This window comes from Oryctolagus cuniculus, chromosome 20 (assembly GCF_964237555.1).
Source record: "Oryctolagus cuniculus chromosome 20, mOryCun1.1, whole genome shotgun sequence".
In the NCBI taxonomy this organism is placed as follows: Eukaryota; Metazoa; Chordata; class Mammalia; order Lagomorpha; family Leporidae; genus Oryctolagus; species Oryctolagus cuniculus.
Genome location: NC_091451.1, coordinates 48,778,108 through 48,799,018, shown reverse-complemented (window position 1 = coordinate 48,799,018; position 20,911 = coordinate 48,778,108).

The window sequence follows — 20,911 nt, the reverse complement described above, 5'->3', positions numbered from 1 at the left end:
AACAGAGAACATTTACTTCAAATGAAATATTTAAATGCAAGGTGAGGGCTGTCCAGTGTACACTGATCTATATTTTTTACTCCCAGTGTTTCTTATCCACAACACCCTCTTCAGCAAACCAAGGACTAATTGTTTTAACAGCACTGATAAACTGCTCTACGGTTTGTTTCTTTAACCCTATTTTTTACATCTGCAACAAAGTTTTCACAGCCTTTGTCACGGCTTGCTTTGTTTTTTTTTTTTTTTTTAATGCACATTTAAATCTTTTTTGAGCAAATCCCAATGTTGCTCATGTACAACTTCTTTTGCGAACCAAGGACTGACTATTCCTATAGCATTAATGAACCGTTCTATGGCTCACCTTGTTTAACCCTATTCCCTGTATCTGTAATGGAGTCTTTATAACTTTTTTATTTTTTTCTTCTAGGGGCCGATTTAGGGAGAGTCAATGGACGATACTGCGGCAGCAGTTCCTCCTCTAAGGACAAATTTGCTAGCCTAGTCAAACTGGGATATAAATGAGATGGCTCTCTTGAGCACAGGAGTGCACTCAATGGGGGATGGTCCTTCACTGAATTTTCCTTTGTCTTATCCAGTGGCTCATCCCTACAGGGACCTTTGTCCATCTGTTTCCTGTCCCACTGACTACCACAGTCACTAGACTGACTATCATGCCGAGACTCCTCCTGAACCTTTTCTAGGAGCTCGCATCCTTCATCAAGTAAAAGCCCTGTGCTCTCAGTGGGGTCCTGATGTGTCTGTTCAATGAGTTGCCATAATCTAAGTATTTCTACCGGCTCTCTGGCTGCTCTCAACTGTCTCCCTACTCTCCACCACTGTTGCTCATCTAATTGGCCACCTTCCACAAACCATGGTGACCTCTTGGCAATGGCCCTAGTGAATGCGCATACTGTGGCCTCCTTAAGGGGCATCCCCTCAGCTTTTAACAAGTGGATCAACAGCATGCGCAACCTAGTGGTGGATGGAGTATTGTCAATTTGGAGGTAAAAAGGAAGTTTCGGCCTATTTCCTGGCATTTCTGAACACTTTGTACTCCCGCCTTTTAAGGGATTCCTTTACCCTTTTTTCTGGCACTTAATTTCCCCGTCTTTCTTCGACGGAACCGCGGTTTCTATTCTTTCCCCAGCTGGATTTCCATGCACACGCACGCTTACCTTTTCTTCCTTACCTATTCCTGCGTGTAGAAAGTGGTCCAAATCCGAGTCACGGAACCACTTGTCGCTCCCTTGCCCGCAAAGGACTGTTCGCAGCTTATCGGTCTTCAGTAGACTTTTAATGAGAAAATAACAGCGACAGAGAAAGAATGAAGGGAGGAGAGTGGACAGAAAAGCCCCCTCCTTCCTCAGCACAGAGCTTATATACAAAATCTGGCCAATTGCAAGCGGGCTCAAGTCCATGCACGGAACACTCCAATCTGCTGTCTGTTCACGCATTGTGCACGCGTCCTTGGGCCAATCAGATGAGGTGTCACACAGCAGGCAGGCTCACCGCACAGTCCTCGGCGCCATCTTGTTGTTTACAACATTCTCAACTCCTCTGGAAAGTCCCAACCGTGGGAAAGCATTGCCCTAACCGAAACTAGCAACATTCTCCTTGTGATAAAGACACAGCAACAGCTATCAGACCGACCTTGACGTGGGGGCTCCATGGCTGTGCATCCCATGGAGCCCCACACATATGTTTCCAAAAAGGCAAAGAGACTGAGACTGACAGTGATCTTCTAACTCCTGGTCACTTCCCAGATGGCTACAAAAGATTCAGCTGGGTCAGGTGACAGCCAGGTGCTTGGAATTCTGTCCACGTGTCCAAATGGGAGTATTTGGAACTTCACCTACTGCCTCCCAGAGGGGCTTAGGCAGGAATATGACACTGGAACCAAACTAGGACACAGCACTAAGCATCCTGATATGGGAGCAGGAATCCCACAGGCTCACTCCAGTGCTGCTCCTGTCACCACCTTATCATCACTGCATGTACACAATTAATGTCTTCCCTTGGGATTCAGTTGCTTGAGATCATTCAACATTAGGAAATAGGCTCCTAATCATATGTATAATTAATCTTCAATTTATTTTAAGTATTTTATTTTAAAGACAGTGTTATATCAAGAGAAGAAGAGACCAACAGATGGAGAGTGAGGCTTCCGTGCACTGGTTCACTTCGTGAATGGCTGCAAAGGCTGGGAAGGCTGAGCCGGAATCCAGGAGCTTGGAATTTCCTCCAGTTTCCCACAGGGCTGGAAGGCGACAAACACTTGGGTCATGGTAGACAGTGATCACAATTGCACTTCTCCCTCTGTGAGAATAAGCTTGTGGACTGTACATATAACTAATGTCACATACTATGTGTCCACATCTACCTGGATTATTTCTGTTAGCACATTATGCTCCAGGCTGACCCACGTTTCCTAATGACAGAACAACCTCCTTCTTAATACTGAATAATATTCCATGTCCAAATGGGAAAGAATCCATTCACTGTTCTATGCACACTTGCTTTGTTGTAGACTAAACTACTGTGAACACAGCTGCAACCTGAACGCAGGACTGAGGGTGAATTGTGACACAGTGACTTCATACCCAGTGTTTGACCTGAACTCAGAGTCATGGTTACATAACAGGGAAGAGGGGGACACAGGGCGACTGCTACCAGGGCCAAAAGCACCACTCACAGGAAGGAATAATTCTGTAGACACAACTGTGGGCTGACTCAGTTCACTACAACCCATGACAGGTTCCACCAATAACTAGAACTGATGTCTCCAGGCCTCCTAACACAGAATGATGGAAAGGAGGTAGAAATGTGCCTGACACTGAGTTGATCTGTGCCCTTTTCTACAACACACAGATTCCAATAGCACACTACACCCCACTACCACGTACAGTGTTCTGTGTTCAGGAACAGTTTTTTTTTTTTTTTGACAGGCAGAGTGGACAGTGAGAGAGATGGAGAGACAGAGAGAAAGGTCTTCCTTTGCCGTTGGTTCACCCTCCAATGGCCGCCACGGCCGGTGTGCTGCAGCTGGCCCACCGTGGTGATCCGATGGCAGGAGCCAGGTGCTTCTCCTGGTCTCCCAAGGGGTGCAGGGCCCAAGCACTTGGGCCATCCTCCACTGCACTCCCTGGCCACAGCAGAGAGCTGGCCTGGAAGAGGGGCAACCAGGACAGAATCCGGCACCTGCATCAACTAGAACCCGGTGTGCCAGCGCCGCAAGGAAGAGGATTAGCCTAGTAAGCCGCGGCGCCAGCCCAGGAACAGTTTTAAACTAATACAATGGTTGAATAAGAAACAAAATATAGTTAACCTTAAATGAATCCACTTGCAGTCCTTCATCTGTTTAAAAGTGGGCAGCAGGCACTACGACAAAATTGGCAAAGTCACCACCTGTGTTCCCATCAGAGTGCTGCTTGAGCCCAGCCTCACGGCTTCCCACACTTTTTCCTGGTAATGCATCATGGGAAACTGTGGATGATGCTAAGAGCAAATGAGCCCCTACAAGGGACCTGGGAAACACAGAAACTTTTTTCTGCTTCAGGTATTAGAAGGGTTAAGTCCTAGATGTTGCAGACTTTGGGATGTTTGGGATTCTCGACCCAAAGGCAGAAATCTCCCATTGTCACCTTTTCTGTCCATCACTACATTTCTGTATCTCTCACCCCTTCTCTCTCTATCACTGTCCCAATGTCTTTATATAGATGATAAGGAACTAGTGGTTATTTAAATAAATGAGGGACATGATATTGCTAACACTGGATATTAAGGATACACACTGAATTAAGATGAAACAAGGTATTTGCCTTCAACTATTTAAAATTTTGATAACATAAAAATTCATATGATCTGAATCATATCACAGCCATCAACTGCACACCCAGGACACTATGTCTGCCCTGGACACTGTCCCGTCTGAGGCGTCTACCCCATGCCAGCTATATAGGGGAAGCACATGCAAATAGGGCTCCCTCTGCCCATGAAAACCAGCCCAGCCCTCACCCTGCAGCTCTGGTACAGGAGCTCCAGGCCCAGGACTCCCAGGTGTCCACTCAGTGAGCGCACTCAACACAGACGCTCACCATGGAGACTGGGCTGCGCTGGCTTCTCCTGGTTGCTGTGCTCAAAGGTAATGATGGGGAACACGGGGCACTGAGTCTGGGTGAGGACGTGAGTGAGAGACACAGAGAGTGTGAGTGACAGCTTCCTGACCATGTCGTCTGTGTTTGCAGGTGTCCAGTGTCAGTCGCTGGAGGAGTCCAGGGGAGGCCTGTTCAAGCCTGGGGGATCCCTGAAACTCTCCTGCAAAGCCTCCGGATTCATCTTCAGTGACAACTACGCAATGTGCTGGTTCCGCCAGGCTCCAGGGAAGGGGTTGGAGTGGATCGCATACATTGATACTGGTAGTGGCAGCACTTACTACGCGAGCTGGGTGAATGGCCGATTCACCATCTCCGGAAACACCAAGGAGAACACGGTGTCTCTGAAAATGCGAGTCTGACTGCCGCGGACAGGGCCGCCTATTTCTGTGTGAGAGACACATGAGGGGCCCTCAGGCTGAGCCCAGACACAAACCTCCCTGCAGGGGGCGCACAAGACACACTGAGTGCAGATTCTGGTCATGCACAGGTTCAGAAGGAGCCCAAGCCCTGGTTTCCTGTCAGGGAACAGTTTTGAGGGAAGAATTCTTCTTTGATGATTCTGACGCTGTACTGACTCTCTGATGTGACAGGAGAAGTCCTACATGAACGAATTTAGGTTCAGTGGTCTCCAGTATCAGAGATGTGGGACAATCTGGGGACCTCGTGAGTGTTGTCCAGCCTGAGTCAGGACAGAGTTCTTAGGACACTGCCCACTTTAGGGCAATTTTACTTTTCCCTTTCAATCCAGCAATAGCTGAGCGAGGGTTTGAGTTTAAAAATCTGCTATTTAACTATCTCTCTCCTTTCAAAATGAGCGACTGTGCTGAACTGAACCAACCATCTTATTTTAAACTGCGAGTGTTCTGCATCATTTCTAAAAGACTTTGTACCCGATCTCCATTTTCCTTTAATCCTGAAACAGTCTGTGGTCCCTGTGTGAACGTCACAGCACTCAGTAATATACTTGCAGCTCAGTTGTGTCTCAGGCTAAGCTTCTGCAGGCACCTGGGAAGCCTACAGGGACTTCCTCATTCTCTAGGTCCTGGGACCCTCCTGGGGGGCTCCCTGCCTGGACTCAGGAGGGAAAAACACTGGACATCAGCAGTCAAGGTCATAACTGAATGGAAAGTGTTGGGTGTGCACTTCCAGCTGGTCTAGTTTTGCTCCAGTGTCATGAGACCACCTGCACCTGTGTGGTTCAGGGAGAGCAGAAAGTGGGACACACAGTGGCTGTGCACTCTGGGGCTGGAGTCCACATCACGGGGAGCTGTGTCTGTGGCTCCAACATGATGACCAGTGTCCTGAGGCTGAATCACAGCTGCAGGAAGAGCCAGTCCCAGAGATCATGTGTCCAGAGTCCCTGCTCTTTACTCCATGTCTATGCTCCAAATGTCAATCCATTTGGAGTCTTTCATTAACATTACAGTGGGAGTCACTCAGGCTGCATATCACATTGCTGGATGGAGCCCATTTTCACGCTTTCCCATACTTGTACTGACAATGCACCCTGGAAGACAGTAGATGATGGATCTGTTATGAGGCCCCATCACCAAGGAGGGAACACTGATGCAGTTCCAAGCTCCTGGGTTCCAGCTGCCAAGCCTGAGTAAACTGCCTTTTTTAATCATCTCCATAAAACATTGGCAAACACAACACCAGTATGCAGAGATCTGAATCTTCATGACTGGCCATTGTTCATCCTTTTATCCCATGTAGGTAGCATCACATATTATGTGTCTTCCTGGCCAGGATGGTTAGCAGAGTGTACTTTTACTGACATATTATCCTAGGCACATTATTCTCCAGGGTAATCCAAGTTGTCCAAAGTTACAGAATTTCTTACTCTGTACTGCTTTTAAACTTTTAAAATGTAACTTTGTCCATTTCTTCATTTTCCATTCTTTCTTCCATGAGATGTCACTGGATCATATGTGTGACCTCTTTGAATGAACTCTTTTAAATGAACAAGGAACTGCAGAGGTGTTTGGCACAGTGACTGCAGATCCCGTGGACACCTCCCTGGGATTTCATATTCATTGTACCATGCAATGGTGCTTGAAGATCATGTAATAATTCTATTTCTAGTTTTTGATGCTTTTCCATACGGTTTTACTAATTAACCTGACACAGACTTGTACCAGGGTTATCATCTCTCTCTACCTCCATAAAACATGTCAGCTCTGGTATGTCTGATAATAGCCATTCTAACTGGAGTGATGCGATGTCTCATTGTGCTTCCAACATGGACATACATGATGGTCCCAGATTTATAGCATTTTACATGTTTGCCTATATATCTTCTTTTAATAATTTATAGATATTATATAAATTTTAAAATTTATCATTTCATTTGAGAACTTGTCTTTATGTATTTGTACAAAACCACAGAGAGACTGAGACTGTCAGTGATGTTCTAATTCCTGCGTCACTTCCCCAGTGGCTACAAAAGATTTAGCTGGGTCAGGTGACAGCCAGGTGCTTGGAATTCTGTCCAGGGCTCCCATGTGGGAGTACTTGGAACTTCACCTACGGCCTCCCAGAGTGTGCTCAGGCAGGAATATGACACTGGAACCAAACTAGGACACAGCACTAAGCATCCTGATATGGGGGCAAGAATCCCACAGGCTAACTCCAGTGCTGCTCCTGTCTCCACCTTATCATCACTGCATGTACACAATTGATTTCTTCCCTTGGGATTCAGTTGCTTGAGATCATTCAACATTAGGAAACAGGCTCCTAATCATATGTACAATTAATCTTCAATTTATTTTAAGTCTCTGTTTATTTTATTTTAAAAACAGTGTTATAGCAAGAGAGGAAGAGATCAACAAATGGAGGGAGAATTCCATCCACTGGTTAACTTCCTGAATGGCTGCAAAGGCTGGGGATGGCTCAGCCTAAATTCAGGAGCCTGACTTGGATCATGGTAGACAGTTTTCACCATTGCACTGCCTACCTCTGTGAGTTCAAGCTTGTGCACTGCATGTATAACTAATGTCACATACTGTGTGTCCACATCTACCTGGATCATTTCTTTTAGGATGTATGCTCCAGGCTGACCCACATTTCCTAATGACAGAACAACCTCCTTTTTAATACTGAATAATATTCTTTGTCTAAATGTGAAAGAATCCATTCACTGTTTTATGCACACTTGTTCTTTGTAGACTGAACTATTGTGAACAAAGCTGCATTACCCAAACGCAGGACTGCGGGTGAATTGTGACACAGTGACTTCTACCCAGTGCTTGAGCTAAACTCAGAGTCATGGTTACGGAACAGGGAAGAGTGGCCGGCGCTGTGGCTCACTAGGCTAATCCTCCACCTTACGGCGCCAGCACACTGGGTTCTAGTCACGGTTGGGGCGCTGGATTCTGTCCTGGTTGCCCCTCTTCCAGGCCAGCTCTCTGCTGTGGCCAGGGAGTGCAGTGGAGGATGGCCCAAGTGCTTGGGCCCTGCACCCCATGGGAGACCAGGAGAAGTACCTGGCTCCTGCCATCGGATCAGCACGGTGCGCCGGCCGCAGCGCGCAGGCTGCGACGGCCATTGGAGGGTGAACCAACGGCAAAGGAAGACCATTCTCTCTGTCTCTCTCTCTCACTGTTCACTCTGCCTATCAAAAAATAAAAAAGAATAGGGAAGAGAGAACACAGGGCAGCTGATACCAGGGCAGAAAGCACCACCAAAGGCAGGAATAATTCTGCCCACACCACAGTGGGCTGACTCAGTTCACCACAACACACGACAGGTTCCACAAATAACGAGAACTGAGGTCTCTAGGCTGCCAAACTCAGATTGATGGAAAAGGAGGTGGAAATGCGCATGACACTGAGTTCATCTGTGCCCATTTCTACCATGCACATTCCAGTAGCACACAAACCCCACTACCATGTACAGTGTTCTGTGTTCAGGAACAGTTTTAAACAGTTTAAACAGTTTTTAAACTTTAAGGCAATGGATGAATAAGGAAAAAAACATAGTTAACCTTAAAAAATCCACTTGAGTATTTCATCTCTTTAGAAGTGGGTGACAGGCATTAGGACAAAATTGGCTAAGTCCCCACTAGGGTCACCCGTGTTCCCATCAGGGAACTGACTGAGCCCAGCCTCACGGCTTCCCACACTTTTCCCTCATAATGCATCATGGGAAACTGTAGATGATGCTACAAGCAAATGAACCCCTACCACCGACGTTGGAATTACAGACACAGTTTATTGCTCCAGGGTTCAGAAAGACTAACTCCTAGATGTCATAGGCATTTGGGGTGTCTGGGGCTGTCAACCCAAAGGCAGAAATTTCCCATTGTCACCTTTTCTGTCCATCTCTACATTTCTGTATCTCTCACCCCTTCTCTCTCTATCTCTGTCCCAATGTCTTTCATATGGATGATAAGGAACTAATGGTTATTTAAATAAATGAGGGACATGATATTGCTAACACTGGATATGAAGGGTACACACATATTAAAATGAAACAAGGTCATTGTATTCAACTTTTTAAAATTATGATAACATAAAAAATCACATGATCTTAATTCTATCATAGCCATCACCCAACACACCAAGAACACAGACAACTTCCCTGGGCCCTGTCCTGTTGAGGCATCTGACCCCATGCCTGCTATATAGGGGAAGCACATGCAAATAGGGCTCCCTCTGCCCATGAAAACCTGCCCAGCCCTCCCCCTGCAGCTCTGGCACAGGAGCTCCAGCCCCAGGACTCCCAGGTGTCCACTCAGTGATCGCACTCAACACAGATGCTCACCATGGAGACTGGGCTGCGCTGGCTTCTCCTGGTCACTGTGCTCAAAGGTAATGATGGAGAACGCGGGACACTGAGTCTGGGAGAGGACGTGAGTGAGAGACACAGAGTGTGCGTGACAGTGTCCTGACCATGTCATCTGTGTTTACAGGTGTCCTTGTCAGTAGGCAGAGGAGTCCGGGAGAGGCCCCGTGAAGCTTGGAGGAAGTCTGACACTCACCTGCACAGTCTCTGGATTCTCTCTCAGTAGCAACGACATGAGCTGGGTCCGCCAGGCTCCAGGGAAGGGGCTGGAATACATCGGATACATTAGTAGTGGTGGTAGCACATACTACGCGAGCTGGGTGAATGACCGATTCACCATCTCCAGAGACACCAACGAGAACACGGTCTCTCTGAAAATGACAAGTCTGACTGCCGCGGACAGGGCCACCTATTTCTGTGCGAGAGACATAGTGAGGGGCCCTAGGGCTGAGCCCAGACACAAACCTCCCTGCAGGGGCGCCCGAACCACAAGGGGGCGTGCAAGATGCGCCGAGCACAGACTCTGGTCATGCACAGGCACAGAGGGACATGAATCCCTGGTTCCTGTCAGGGAATTGGGGTTTCCTCTCCTGTAAGAGTTTTGAGGGAAGAATTCTACTTTTTGATTCTGTCCTTCCCAACTTCACTGACGGATGGAAAGTTTGATATAAAAGGAAGAAGTCCTAATTGAACAATTTGGTTCATGGACAGCAACTGTGCTCACCAGGGTCAGAGATGTGGGAATATTGAGGACACTATTGGATCTTTTCCAACCTGACACAGGACAGCACACTCAGGGCACTGAAAGCTTTGGACAGTTTCAGTTTTCCCTGTATAACCAGGGACAGCTGAGACAGGGCCGTTGATCAGTTAAACAGCAACTATTCCACTCAGCCCTCTCCTGCCACAACCAGCAAGTGTGCACTGAACCAACCTTTGACTTTACATGTGGGTGATCCACACGCACTTTCTGCAGACTTTAACCCGACCTGCATTTCCCCTTTAATCCTGGAACAGTCTGTGGTCCCTGTGTGAACATCACAGCACTCAGGAATGTACTGCAGCTCAGTTGTGTCTCAGGCTGAGCTTCTGCAGGCACCTGGGAAGCCTACAGGGACTTCCTCATCCTCTAGGTCCTGGGACCCTCCTGGGGGCTACCTGCCTGAACTCAGGAGGGAAATGCACTGGGCATCAGCAGTCAAGGTCATAACTGAATGGAAAGTGTTGGGTGTGCCCTTCCAGCTGATCTGGTTCTGCTCCAGTGTTGTGGGACCCCCTGCACCTGCTGTGGTTCAGGGAGAGCAGAAAGTGGGACACACAGTGGCTGTGCACTCTGGGGCTGGAGTCCACATCATGGGGAGCTGTGTCTGTGGCTCCAGCATGATGCCCAGTGTCCTGAGGCTGAATCAACGCTGCAGGAAGAGCCAGTCCCAGAGACCATTCCTCCAGAGTCCCTGCTCTTCACTCCATGTCTACGCTGACTGGGGTCATCAATCCATTTGTGTTCTTTCATCAGTATTAGAGAGGGAGACACCAAGGCTGCATATCACATTGCTGGACGGAGCCCATTTTCACGCTTTCCCATACTTGTACTGACAATGCACCCTGGAAGACAGTAGATGATGGATCTGTATGAGGCACCAACACCAAGGTGGGAACACTGATGCAGTTCCATGCTCCTGGGTTCCAGCCGCCCAGCTTGAGTGCACTGCCTTCTTTTATCATCTCTATAAAACATTGGCAAACACAACACCAGTATTCAGAGATCTGAATCTTCATGATTTGCCTCAGTTCACCACAACCAACCACGGGTTCCACGAATAACTAGAACTGAGGCCTCCATGCCTCCCAACACAGAGTGATGGAAAGGAGGTGGAAATGTGCATGACACTGAGTTGATCTGTGCCCATTTCTACAACACACAGATTCCAATAGCACACTACACCCCACTACCATGTACAGTGTTCTGTGTTCAGGAACAGTTTTAAACTAAGGAAATGAATGAATAAGGGAACAAAACATAGTTAACCTTAAAAAATCCACTTGCAGTCTTTCATCTGTTTAAAAGTGTGCAGCAGGCATTAGGACAAAATTGACTAAGATCCCACTTGGGACACCCCTGTTCCCATCAGATTGTTGCTTGAGCCCATCCTCACAGTTTCCAATACTTTTTCCTGATAATACATTATGGGAAACTGTAGATGACACTACAAGTGAATGAGGCCCTACCACTGAAGTGGGACACACAGTTTTCTGCTCCAGGTTTTAGAAAGTCTAACTCCTAGATGTCTCAACATTTATGTTTCTCTCACTCCTTCTCTCTCTGTCACTGTTTCAATGTCATTAGAATAGTTAATAATGAACCAATGGTTATTTTAAAAACGAAGGACATGATACTGCTAACATGGGATATAAAGAGTACAAACATATTCAAATGAAATGAGGTATTGCTTTCAAATGATTAAAAATAATAAAGTAAAATTTGCCTTGATCTGAGTCCTATCATAGCCAGAGATCTGCATCTTCATGATTGGCCGTCATTGCCATTTCATATTCATAAATGTTTGATAAATAATATTTAATATAGACATATGAGTTACAATGATATGTGTTGAATAAATGAATGTATACTGAGTGGAATAATGAAGTCAGACTTACTGACATGTTTATCACAAAACCCACGTTTTTCATGGTAGAATGTCATTTGTCCAATGTCTTGGAATTCTGCAGACACTATATTCTCTTTACTGCTGTCACCATGCTGCACAGTAGATCCCTCAGTGTGTGGATCCTGTGGGACTGAAACTCTGACCTTGCTCCCGTGTCTCCTCTGTTCCTCCCAAGCACAGACGTTGGTCTTCACCATCGAACTTTTGCCTTGTGAGTTCATCCTTTTATCCCACGTAACTAGCATCACATATTATTTGCCTTCTTGGCCTTGGTATTTTAGCAGAGTATACTTATCCTGACATTATCCTTGGATATTATTCTCCAGGATCATCCATGTTATCCAAGATACCAGAATTTCTTCCTCTATAGTATAGCCATATAAACTTCCTGTTAAAATATAACTCTGTCCATTTGTCCCATTATCCATTCCTTCTTAAATGGAAATTTTCCTGGATTATATGTGTGAACTCTTGAGAATGATGCTGCTTTAATTGAACATGGGACTACAGAGGTGTTTGCCATAGTGACTGCAGAATGTTGTGCCACCAGGCATGATGATATTGTGAATATCATGGCAGTCCTCAGCCTAATATTGTGAACATGGATGGGAGAGACCCCATCCCCACACAGGACTTCAGACGAGACCAGGGCTGACTCTAGCAGCACTGTGCTCTGTGCTGAAGCTGGGGACCCAGGATCTACTGTGATCTCCTCCATAGCAGATTCCCCAGGAATGAACAAATCCCACTAGGCCTCACTCCCAGAGCTCCCATCTTTTCTCCCATGGTCTCCCTGGGAGCACACCTAAAACACAATGCCTTTGGGACACACTGAGCTGTGGTGGAATGAGAAGGCCATGCCTAGATGGCTGCTGGCAAGCAAGCATCAGTTACTCAGGCATGGCTTCAATGCCACCTGGCAACAGAGCCTGCCTGGCAACAGGGTGTGATTGGATGGCTTCAGATACTGCCTGGCCACAGGCTGTGATTGGTTAGGCATAAACTGCCCCTTGACCAGATTGGCTGCCTCGGCTATATAAGCGGCTGTACCTACTGAAACAAATGAGTCTGCGGGCTGCTCGCCTCTGACCTGCTTTCACCCAACTCCCCGGGTCTGTGTGGTGACCCCGCGCCTCTTGCCCCCACCAGAATGAATCCATAGCAACACTGAGCCACACACAATCAGAGAAGTTTGCTTCTATACCCATTGTAGGCCTGATGACGCAGAACCTGTCGATCAGGATGAACAAGCCAATTGTGTATCACAGTTATTTTGAGACTGCAGAAGACTGAGAACAGTTCTAAACACAGCTCATACAGATAGTTCCTTCTAATTCCTTTTGGATACAGGCTATTGATCATACATTTGATATGAGAATAGTTACTTCCAATCTGTGTGTAGGCTGCTCACTTCTCAGTCAGTCTGTTTGTAATGCAGAAGCTCTGTAGTTTATGCAGCATCATTTGAGAATATTTTTTGGTCTCTTGAATTTTGAAGATCTGAAAGGGAAATCATGGCCAGACCAACATCAGGGAGATTTTGCCCAATGTTTCCTTCAGTAGTTTTACAAGGACTTTGCATTTGACATCAGAGTCTGGTTATTCCATGCTTTTTATGTAAACATCCAGACCGTGTACCTCTTGTCAGTGCTGTTATGTTGGGGCCATGCTCAGCACTGATGGTGTGAGGACAAATCATATCCACCCCCAGCAGGCTGCTCCCAGCATTCTGTGTGGTCCTGTTCAGAGCACTGGAGACCTCAGATTCCTCCATGAGGCCCTTACATTGAATCCACTCAAGGCGTGGAGTCGTCACTGGATGCACTCCCCAGAGATGATGCCATTCCACGTCTCCCAGGCACCTGTGCATTTGATATGTTTGCCTATATAGTTCTTTTTAAATTTTATAGATATGATATAAATTTCAAAATTTATCATTTTATTAATAACTTGTCTGCATGTATTTGTCCAAAACCACAAAGAGACTGAGACTGAGAGTGATATTCTAACTCCTGGATCACTTCCCAGACGGTTACAAAAGCTTCAGCTGGGTCAGTTGACAGCCAGGTGCTTAGAATTCTGTCCAGGTCTCCACATGGCAGTGCTTGGAACTTCACCTACAACCTCACAGAGGGGCTTAGGCAGGCATCTGAAACTGGAACCAAACCAGGACACAGCACTAAGCATCCTGACATGGGAGGCAGCAATCCCACAGGCTCACTCCAGTGCTGCTCCTGTCACCACCTTATCAGTCACTGCATGTACACAATTGATTTCTTCCCTTGGGATTCAGTGGCTTGAGTTCATTCAACATATGGAAATAGGCTCCTAACCATATGTATAATTAATCTTTCATTTATTTTAAGTATTTATTTTATTTGAAAGGCAGTGTTTTAGCAAGAGAGGAAGAGACCAACAGATGGAGAGAGAGGCTTCCATCCACTGGTTCAGTTCCCATATTGCAGCAAAGGTGAGGTTGGGCAAGCCTAATGCCAAGAGCCTGGAACTTCCTCCAGTTTCCCACAGGGCTGGAAGGGGACAAACACTTGAGTCATCATTGACAGAGTTCCCAGGTCTGGATCCCAGCAGGCAGCTGGATTTGAAGTGGAGCAAGCAGAATCTGAACCCATGCTCCTGTGTGATGCATGCATAGGGATGGCAGCTTAACCTACAGGGCCACAGCATTGGCCCCCATGGGTGTCATCTGAAAATACTTTCTCCCCATCTGCGGGCGACTCCTTGTTCTTCAATCTTTCTCTTTCTTACTCAGAATCTGTAGTTGGATCCATTATTCATTGTCAGTGTATCTTGGTCGCCTGTACTTTGGAGATTATCAAACTATCATTGCCCAAACCAATGGGAACTTGCTTTTGTCCTGTGTTTTCCTCTAGAACTTTGCAGTCTCGGGTCTCGCCTTTAAGAATTTCATCCTGTTCACTCTCTTTGGGATACTGGTGTGAGATGACAGCATGATGAATTATTTTAGGTGCACTCAAGTTTCCCAAGCACCATGAAATTCCGCATTCAGTTTCCTGAAACATTTCAGATGACCTCATTGCATGAACCCATGGGAAGCACAGGTGGACATTTGCATTCAGGGAATAATCTGTTTGGAAAGTGTGTGGTGTGGACTTACAGGTTCTGTTTCTGCTCCAGTGTGGTGGAATCCGCTGCACTGTGGTGTTTCAGGGTGAGCAGAGGGGGACAGCCCAGGGCCCTGACTCCGGGGCCAGAGTCCCCATCCCTGGGATCTGGGTGCCAGGGGAAGCCACACACTGACCACCTGGTGAGCTGAATCAGTGCTGCCTGATGAGCCAGCCCTGGTCCAGAGTCCCCGCTCCTCCCTCCCTGGCTCCCCCTGCATGTCCTCATCAGTACTTCATCCTTACCAAGAGAAAATAACTCCTCTTCTGTCAAGTTCATACTCGTCCAGGGCAAACCAAGTTCCTGCAGCCAGAAATGCCCAGTGCAGCGATCCCCTGTGTTTTACAGGATATTTTCTGCTAAACTGCAATTGATCTGCCATGAACAGTTCTTACAGAAACTGCAGCCAGTCACTCACCTCATGCAGCAATGTGTGTTCTGAGTGACTCCCATCTAAATCCAGAGACACAAAAATTCCTACTAAATTAAAACAGTTGACATATCTCTGCCTTTTCTGAGAGAAGATTGACAAACAGAAAGTGTTTCTATTTAGCTGGGGACAGTTTTCATGCATTCACCTAGAGAATTCATTGGCACAATCCACCATCTGACACAGTGAATTCCATTGTTATGTGAGAACACCTCATATCTACAGTACTAGGAAATGTGAGATGTATAATTCATCACTTATCTACAGTCACAAGAAATTACTCAAGAGAATTTACTCAAATTATAACTGATAGAAACATATTCCATTTGTGTAAACACCATGACAGAGTCTCCCACCAGGTGCTGAGGGGCTGTCAGTTGTATAAGACGCTGGGTCCCCAGGGTGACTAATGGCAGGACTGCACCATGGTGAGAAGAGGGAGGTCCTGTCTGGGCAAGCACGACTGGGGTCTCTGATGACTGTGCTTTCAAGGAGTTGGCAGGTGGGCCTTGGTGGGTCCATGAAGAAACGGCTTGTGAAACCAGTTGGACACAGGGAGATTGGGGGGTAACTAAACAGCACAGAGAGAGGTTTCCATGGACGTGATCTGAGTGAAGACAGGGGCTCTTCTAAAATGACTCAGCTTCACACATGGGAGGGGAGGAATTTGAGAGGGCAGTGGTGGGGCAGTTGTGCCAGCCGGACACGACAGATAACCTCTCACGTGTCGATGAACTCACAGCCCTTGTGACTGCATTAGTACCAGGAATGATTGCAACACCACATAATTTTCTCCTTAGAATAAAACCACAGGCAGATGCAAGACAAGTCAACAGAGAATTGTCCCTTCAAAATAGGTTTCATAAATGTTAAATTGAAAAATAGTACCTGAATCTCTATGTGAGGTATACAGAAAGGTGTTGATGTGGATTTATTTCATCAGGAATTCTAGAGTCAGATGAACCCACAAGTCCTTCCCTAGCAACACTACCATTCTTTTGTGATCAAATGACAAATGCCTACTCCTGCAGGAACTGGAAAGAACACAATAAAGCTTCATAACTGTTGTCCCCGTACTGTGCAGTAGACCTCTCGACGTGCCTCTCTGGTCACAGAAAACTCTCTGTGCTTGCTGGAATGTGGTCCCTTTTCTTCTCTTTTCCCAGACTCAGTATCTGCATTGTACTTCCTGCCTCTGTTAGCTCACGATTGCGGATTCCATATATAATTAAGATCATCAGGGCCGGTGCTGTGGTGTAGTGGGTAAAGCCTCTGCCTTCAGTGCTGGCATCCCATATGGACGCCAGTTGGAGTCCTGGCTGTTCCACTTCCAATCCAGCTCCCTGCTGTGGCCTGGGTAGGCAGTAGAAGATGGCTTCCATCTTCAGTTCCCGTAATCCATGGGAGACCCAGTGCAGGCAACTGGCTCCTAGATTCAGATCAGTGCAGCTCCAACCATTGTTACCAATTGGAGAGGGAGGCCGAAGGATGGAGGACTTCTCTCTCTCTCTCTCTCTCTCTCTCTCTCCCTCTCCCTCTCCCCCTCCCTCTCCCTCTCCCTCTCCCTCTCCTTCTTTCTTGTGTATCTCTGATTTTAAAGAAATTAAATAAATTTTTATAAAAATGAGAAAAATCACATGGTATGAAACCACAATTTTTCTAAAAAAAAAAAAACAAAATAATTAACCTTAAGTGAATCCAAATGTACTCTTTCATCTGTAAAAGTGGGCAGCAGGAATTAGGACACAATTGGCTAAGTCCCCACCACAGACACCCCTGTTCCCATATGAGTGCTGCTTCAGCTCATCCACACGGCTTCCCACACTTTGAAGATAAAGCATCATGGGAAACTGTACCTGATGCTACAAGTGAATGAGCTCCTACCACTGACATAGGAAACACAGACTTTTGCTCTAGGATTTAGGAAGACCAACTCCTAGATGTTGTACACATTTGGTATTGTTGAGCTGTCAATCCAAAGGCAAAAATCTCCCATTGTCAATTCACTGTCCATCTCTACATTTCTGTTTCTCTCACCCATTCTCTCTCTGTCACTGTTCCAATGTCATTAGCATAGTTAATAATGAAGCAAAGGTTATTTTAAAATGAAGGACATGGTATTGCTAACAATGGACATTAACGGCACACACACATTGTAATGAAATGAAGTCGTTGCCTACAACTGGTAAAACAACAATGAGAAAAAAAATTCATATGATCTGAATACTATCATAGCCATCACCCTACACCCGCAGGACACCACATCTGCACTGAGCCCTGTCCTGTCTGAGGCATCTGACCCCATGCCTGCTATATAGGGGCAGCACATGCAAATAGGGCCTCCCTCTGCCCATGAAACCAGCCCAGCTCTCACCCTGCAGCTCTGGCACAGGAGCTCCAGCCCCAGGACTCCCAGGTGTCCACTCAGTGATCGCACTCAACACAGACGCTCACCATGGAGACTGGGCTGTGCTGACTTCTCCTGGTCGCTGTGCTCAAAGGTAATGATGGAGAATGTGGGGCACTGAGTCTGGGAGAGGACGTGAGTGAGAGACGCAGAGAGTGTGAGTGACAGTGTCCTGACCAGGACGTCTGTGTTTGCAGGTGTCCAGTGTCAGGAGCAGCTGGTGGAGTCCCGGGGAGGCCTGGTCACGCCTGGGGAATCTCTGAAACTCTTCTGCAAAGCCTCTGGATTCATCATCAGTAGCAGCTACTGGATGTGCTGGGTCCGCCAGGCTCCAGGGAAGGGGCTGGAGTGGATCGGATACATTTATACTGGTGATGGTAGCACATACTACGCGAGCTGGGTGAATGGCCGATTCTCCATCTCCAGAGAGAACACCCAGAACACGGTGTCTCTGCAAATGAACAGTCTGACACCTGGGACACGACCTTGTATTACTGTGCAAGACAGCTGAGCCCAGACACAAACCTCCCTGCAGGGGCGCGCGTCTCCACCATTGGGCGCACAAGACTCACTGAGCCCAGATTCTGGTCATGCACAGGTGCAGAGTGGGATGAAGCCCTGGTTTCCTGTCAGGGAATTGGGGTTTCCTCTCCTGTAAGAGTTTTGAGGGAAGAATTCTTCTTTTATGATTCTGACCCTGCTACTGATTCTCTGACGTGGAGAAGTTTGATGTGACAGGAGAAGTCCTATATGAACGAATCCAGGCTCAGCGGTCTCCAGGATCACCAGGATCAGAGATGTGGGACAATCTGGGGACATCGTGAGTGTTGTCCAGTCTGACAGGACAACTCTCTCAGGGCACTGCCAACTTTAGGGAAATTTTACATTTCCCTTTCTATCCAGCGATAGCTGAGCCAGGGTTTGGGTTTAAAAATCGGCTATTTAATATCTCTCACCTGTCAAAACGTGTGAGTGTGCTGAACTGAACCAACGTTTCATTTTACACTGTGGGTGATAAACACCTACTTTCCACAGACTTTATTCACAATCTCCATTTACCATTTAATCCTAACACAGTCTGTGGTCCTTGTGTGAACATCACAGCACTCAGGAATGTACTGCAGCTCAGCTGTGTCTCAGGCTGAGCTTCTGCAGGCACCTGGGAAGCCTACAGGGAATTCCTCATCCTCTAGGTCCTGGGACCCTCCTGTGGGCTCCCTGCCTGAACTCAGGAGGGAAATGCACTGGACATCAGCAGTCAAGGTCATTACTGAATGGAAAGTGTTGAGTGTGCACTTCCAGCTGATCTGGTTCTGTCGCGTGTTGTGGGACCCCCTGCACCTGCTGTGGTTCAGGGAGAGCAGAAAGTGGGACACACAGTGGCTGTGCACTCTGGAGCTGGAGTCCACATCACGGGGAGCTGTGTCTGTGGCTCCAGCATGATGACCAGTGTCCTGAGGCTGGATCACAGCTGCAGGAAGAGCCAGTCCCAGAGACCATTTGTCCAGAGTCCCTACTCTTCACTCCATGTCTATGCTGGCTGGAATCATGAATCGATTTGGAATCCTTCATCAGTTTTAGAGAGGGAGACACCCAGGCTGCATATCAGAGTGCTGGACTGAATATATTTACATTCTTTCTTTTTTTTTTTTTTTTGACAATCAGATTTAGACAGTGGGAGAGAGAGACAAAGATAAAAGTCTTTGTTCCATTGGTTCCACCAAAATGGCCGCTACGGCCAGCATGCTGCGCCGATCCAAAGCCAGAAACCAAGTGCTTCCTCCTGGTCTCCCATGCAGGTGCAGGGCCCAAGCAGTTGGGCCATCCTCCACTGTCTTCTCAGGCCGCATCAGAGAGCTGGAGTGCAAGAGGAGCAACCGGGACAGAATCCAGCGCCGTAAACGGGGCTAGAACCCAGATTAGCCTAGTGAGCCACGGCACTGGCCCACATTTACATTCTGAACCACACTTGTAACTGACAGTGCACCCTGGAAGACAGCAGATGATGGATCTGTTATGAGGCCCCATCACCAAGGTGGGAACACTGATGCAGTTCCATGTTCCTGGGTTCCAGCTGCCAAGCCTTGAGTGCACTGCCTTTGTTTATCATCTCCATAAAACATTGGCAAACACAAACCAGTACTCAGAGTATTGAGTCTTCATGTTGTGCCATTTTTGCCATTTCATTATCATAAATGTTTGATAAATAATAATTGAATATAGACATATGAGGTACAATGATATTGTTGTAAAACGAATGTATCAAATTCAGTGGAATTATGAAGTCACTCCTACTGACATGCTGATCACAAAATCCACATGTTCCCATGGTAGATTGTCAGTTGTCTTCTGTTTTGGAATTCTGTAGACACAATATTTGCTTAAGTGCTGTCACCGACCGGGACTAGAACCCAGGGTGCTGGCGCTGCATGTGGAGGATTAGCTTAGTGAGCTGCGGCGCCGGCCAGTTGTCTCCTGTTTTGGAATTCAGTAGACCCAATATTCACTTCACTGCTGTCACCATGCTGTACAGTAGATCCTCAGTGTGTGGATCCTGTGGGACTGAAACTCTGACCTTGCTCCAACGTCTCCTCTGTTCCATGCCCTTTTCTTTCATTATTGATTCCTTCTTCCATGAAAGTTTCACTGGATTATATGTGTGAACACTCACGAACGACACTGCTTTAATTGCACATGGAACTGCAGATGTGTTTGCCATAGTGACTGTGAATCCCATGCACATCTCCCTGGGATTTCACATTCCTGCTACCCAAAATGCTGTTTGAAGATCCTGTGATAACTGTATGTCTCAGTTTTTGATGACTTTCCATAATGGATTTACTAATTTGCCCGACTCCAGCCTTGTACAACCAGAGTGGTCATCTCTCTTCCTTCACAAGAATTGTCAGCTCTGGCTTGTCTGGTAATACTCATTCTAACATGAAGGATGGGACATCTCATTGTGCTTCTAAACTGTACATACATGATGATCTGAGATTTATGGCATTTTACATGTTTGCTTTTATATCATTTCTTAAATTTTATAGATGTAATATACATTTAAAAATTCATAGATTTTGTTTTAAAATTTGTATGTACGTTTTTATCTAAAACCACAAAGACTGAGACTGACAGTGATCATCTAACTCCTGGTCACTTCCCAGGTGGCTACAAACGCTTCAGCTGGAACAGGTGACAGCCAGGTACTTAGAATTCATTCCAGGTCTCCAACGTGGGAGTTCTTGGAAGTTCACCTACGGCCTCCCAGAGTGGGCTTAGGCAGGAATCTGAAACTGGAACGAAACTAGGACACAGCACTCAG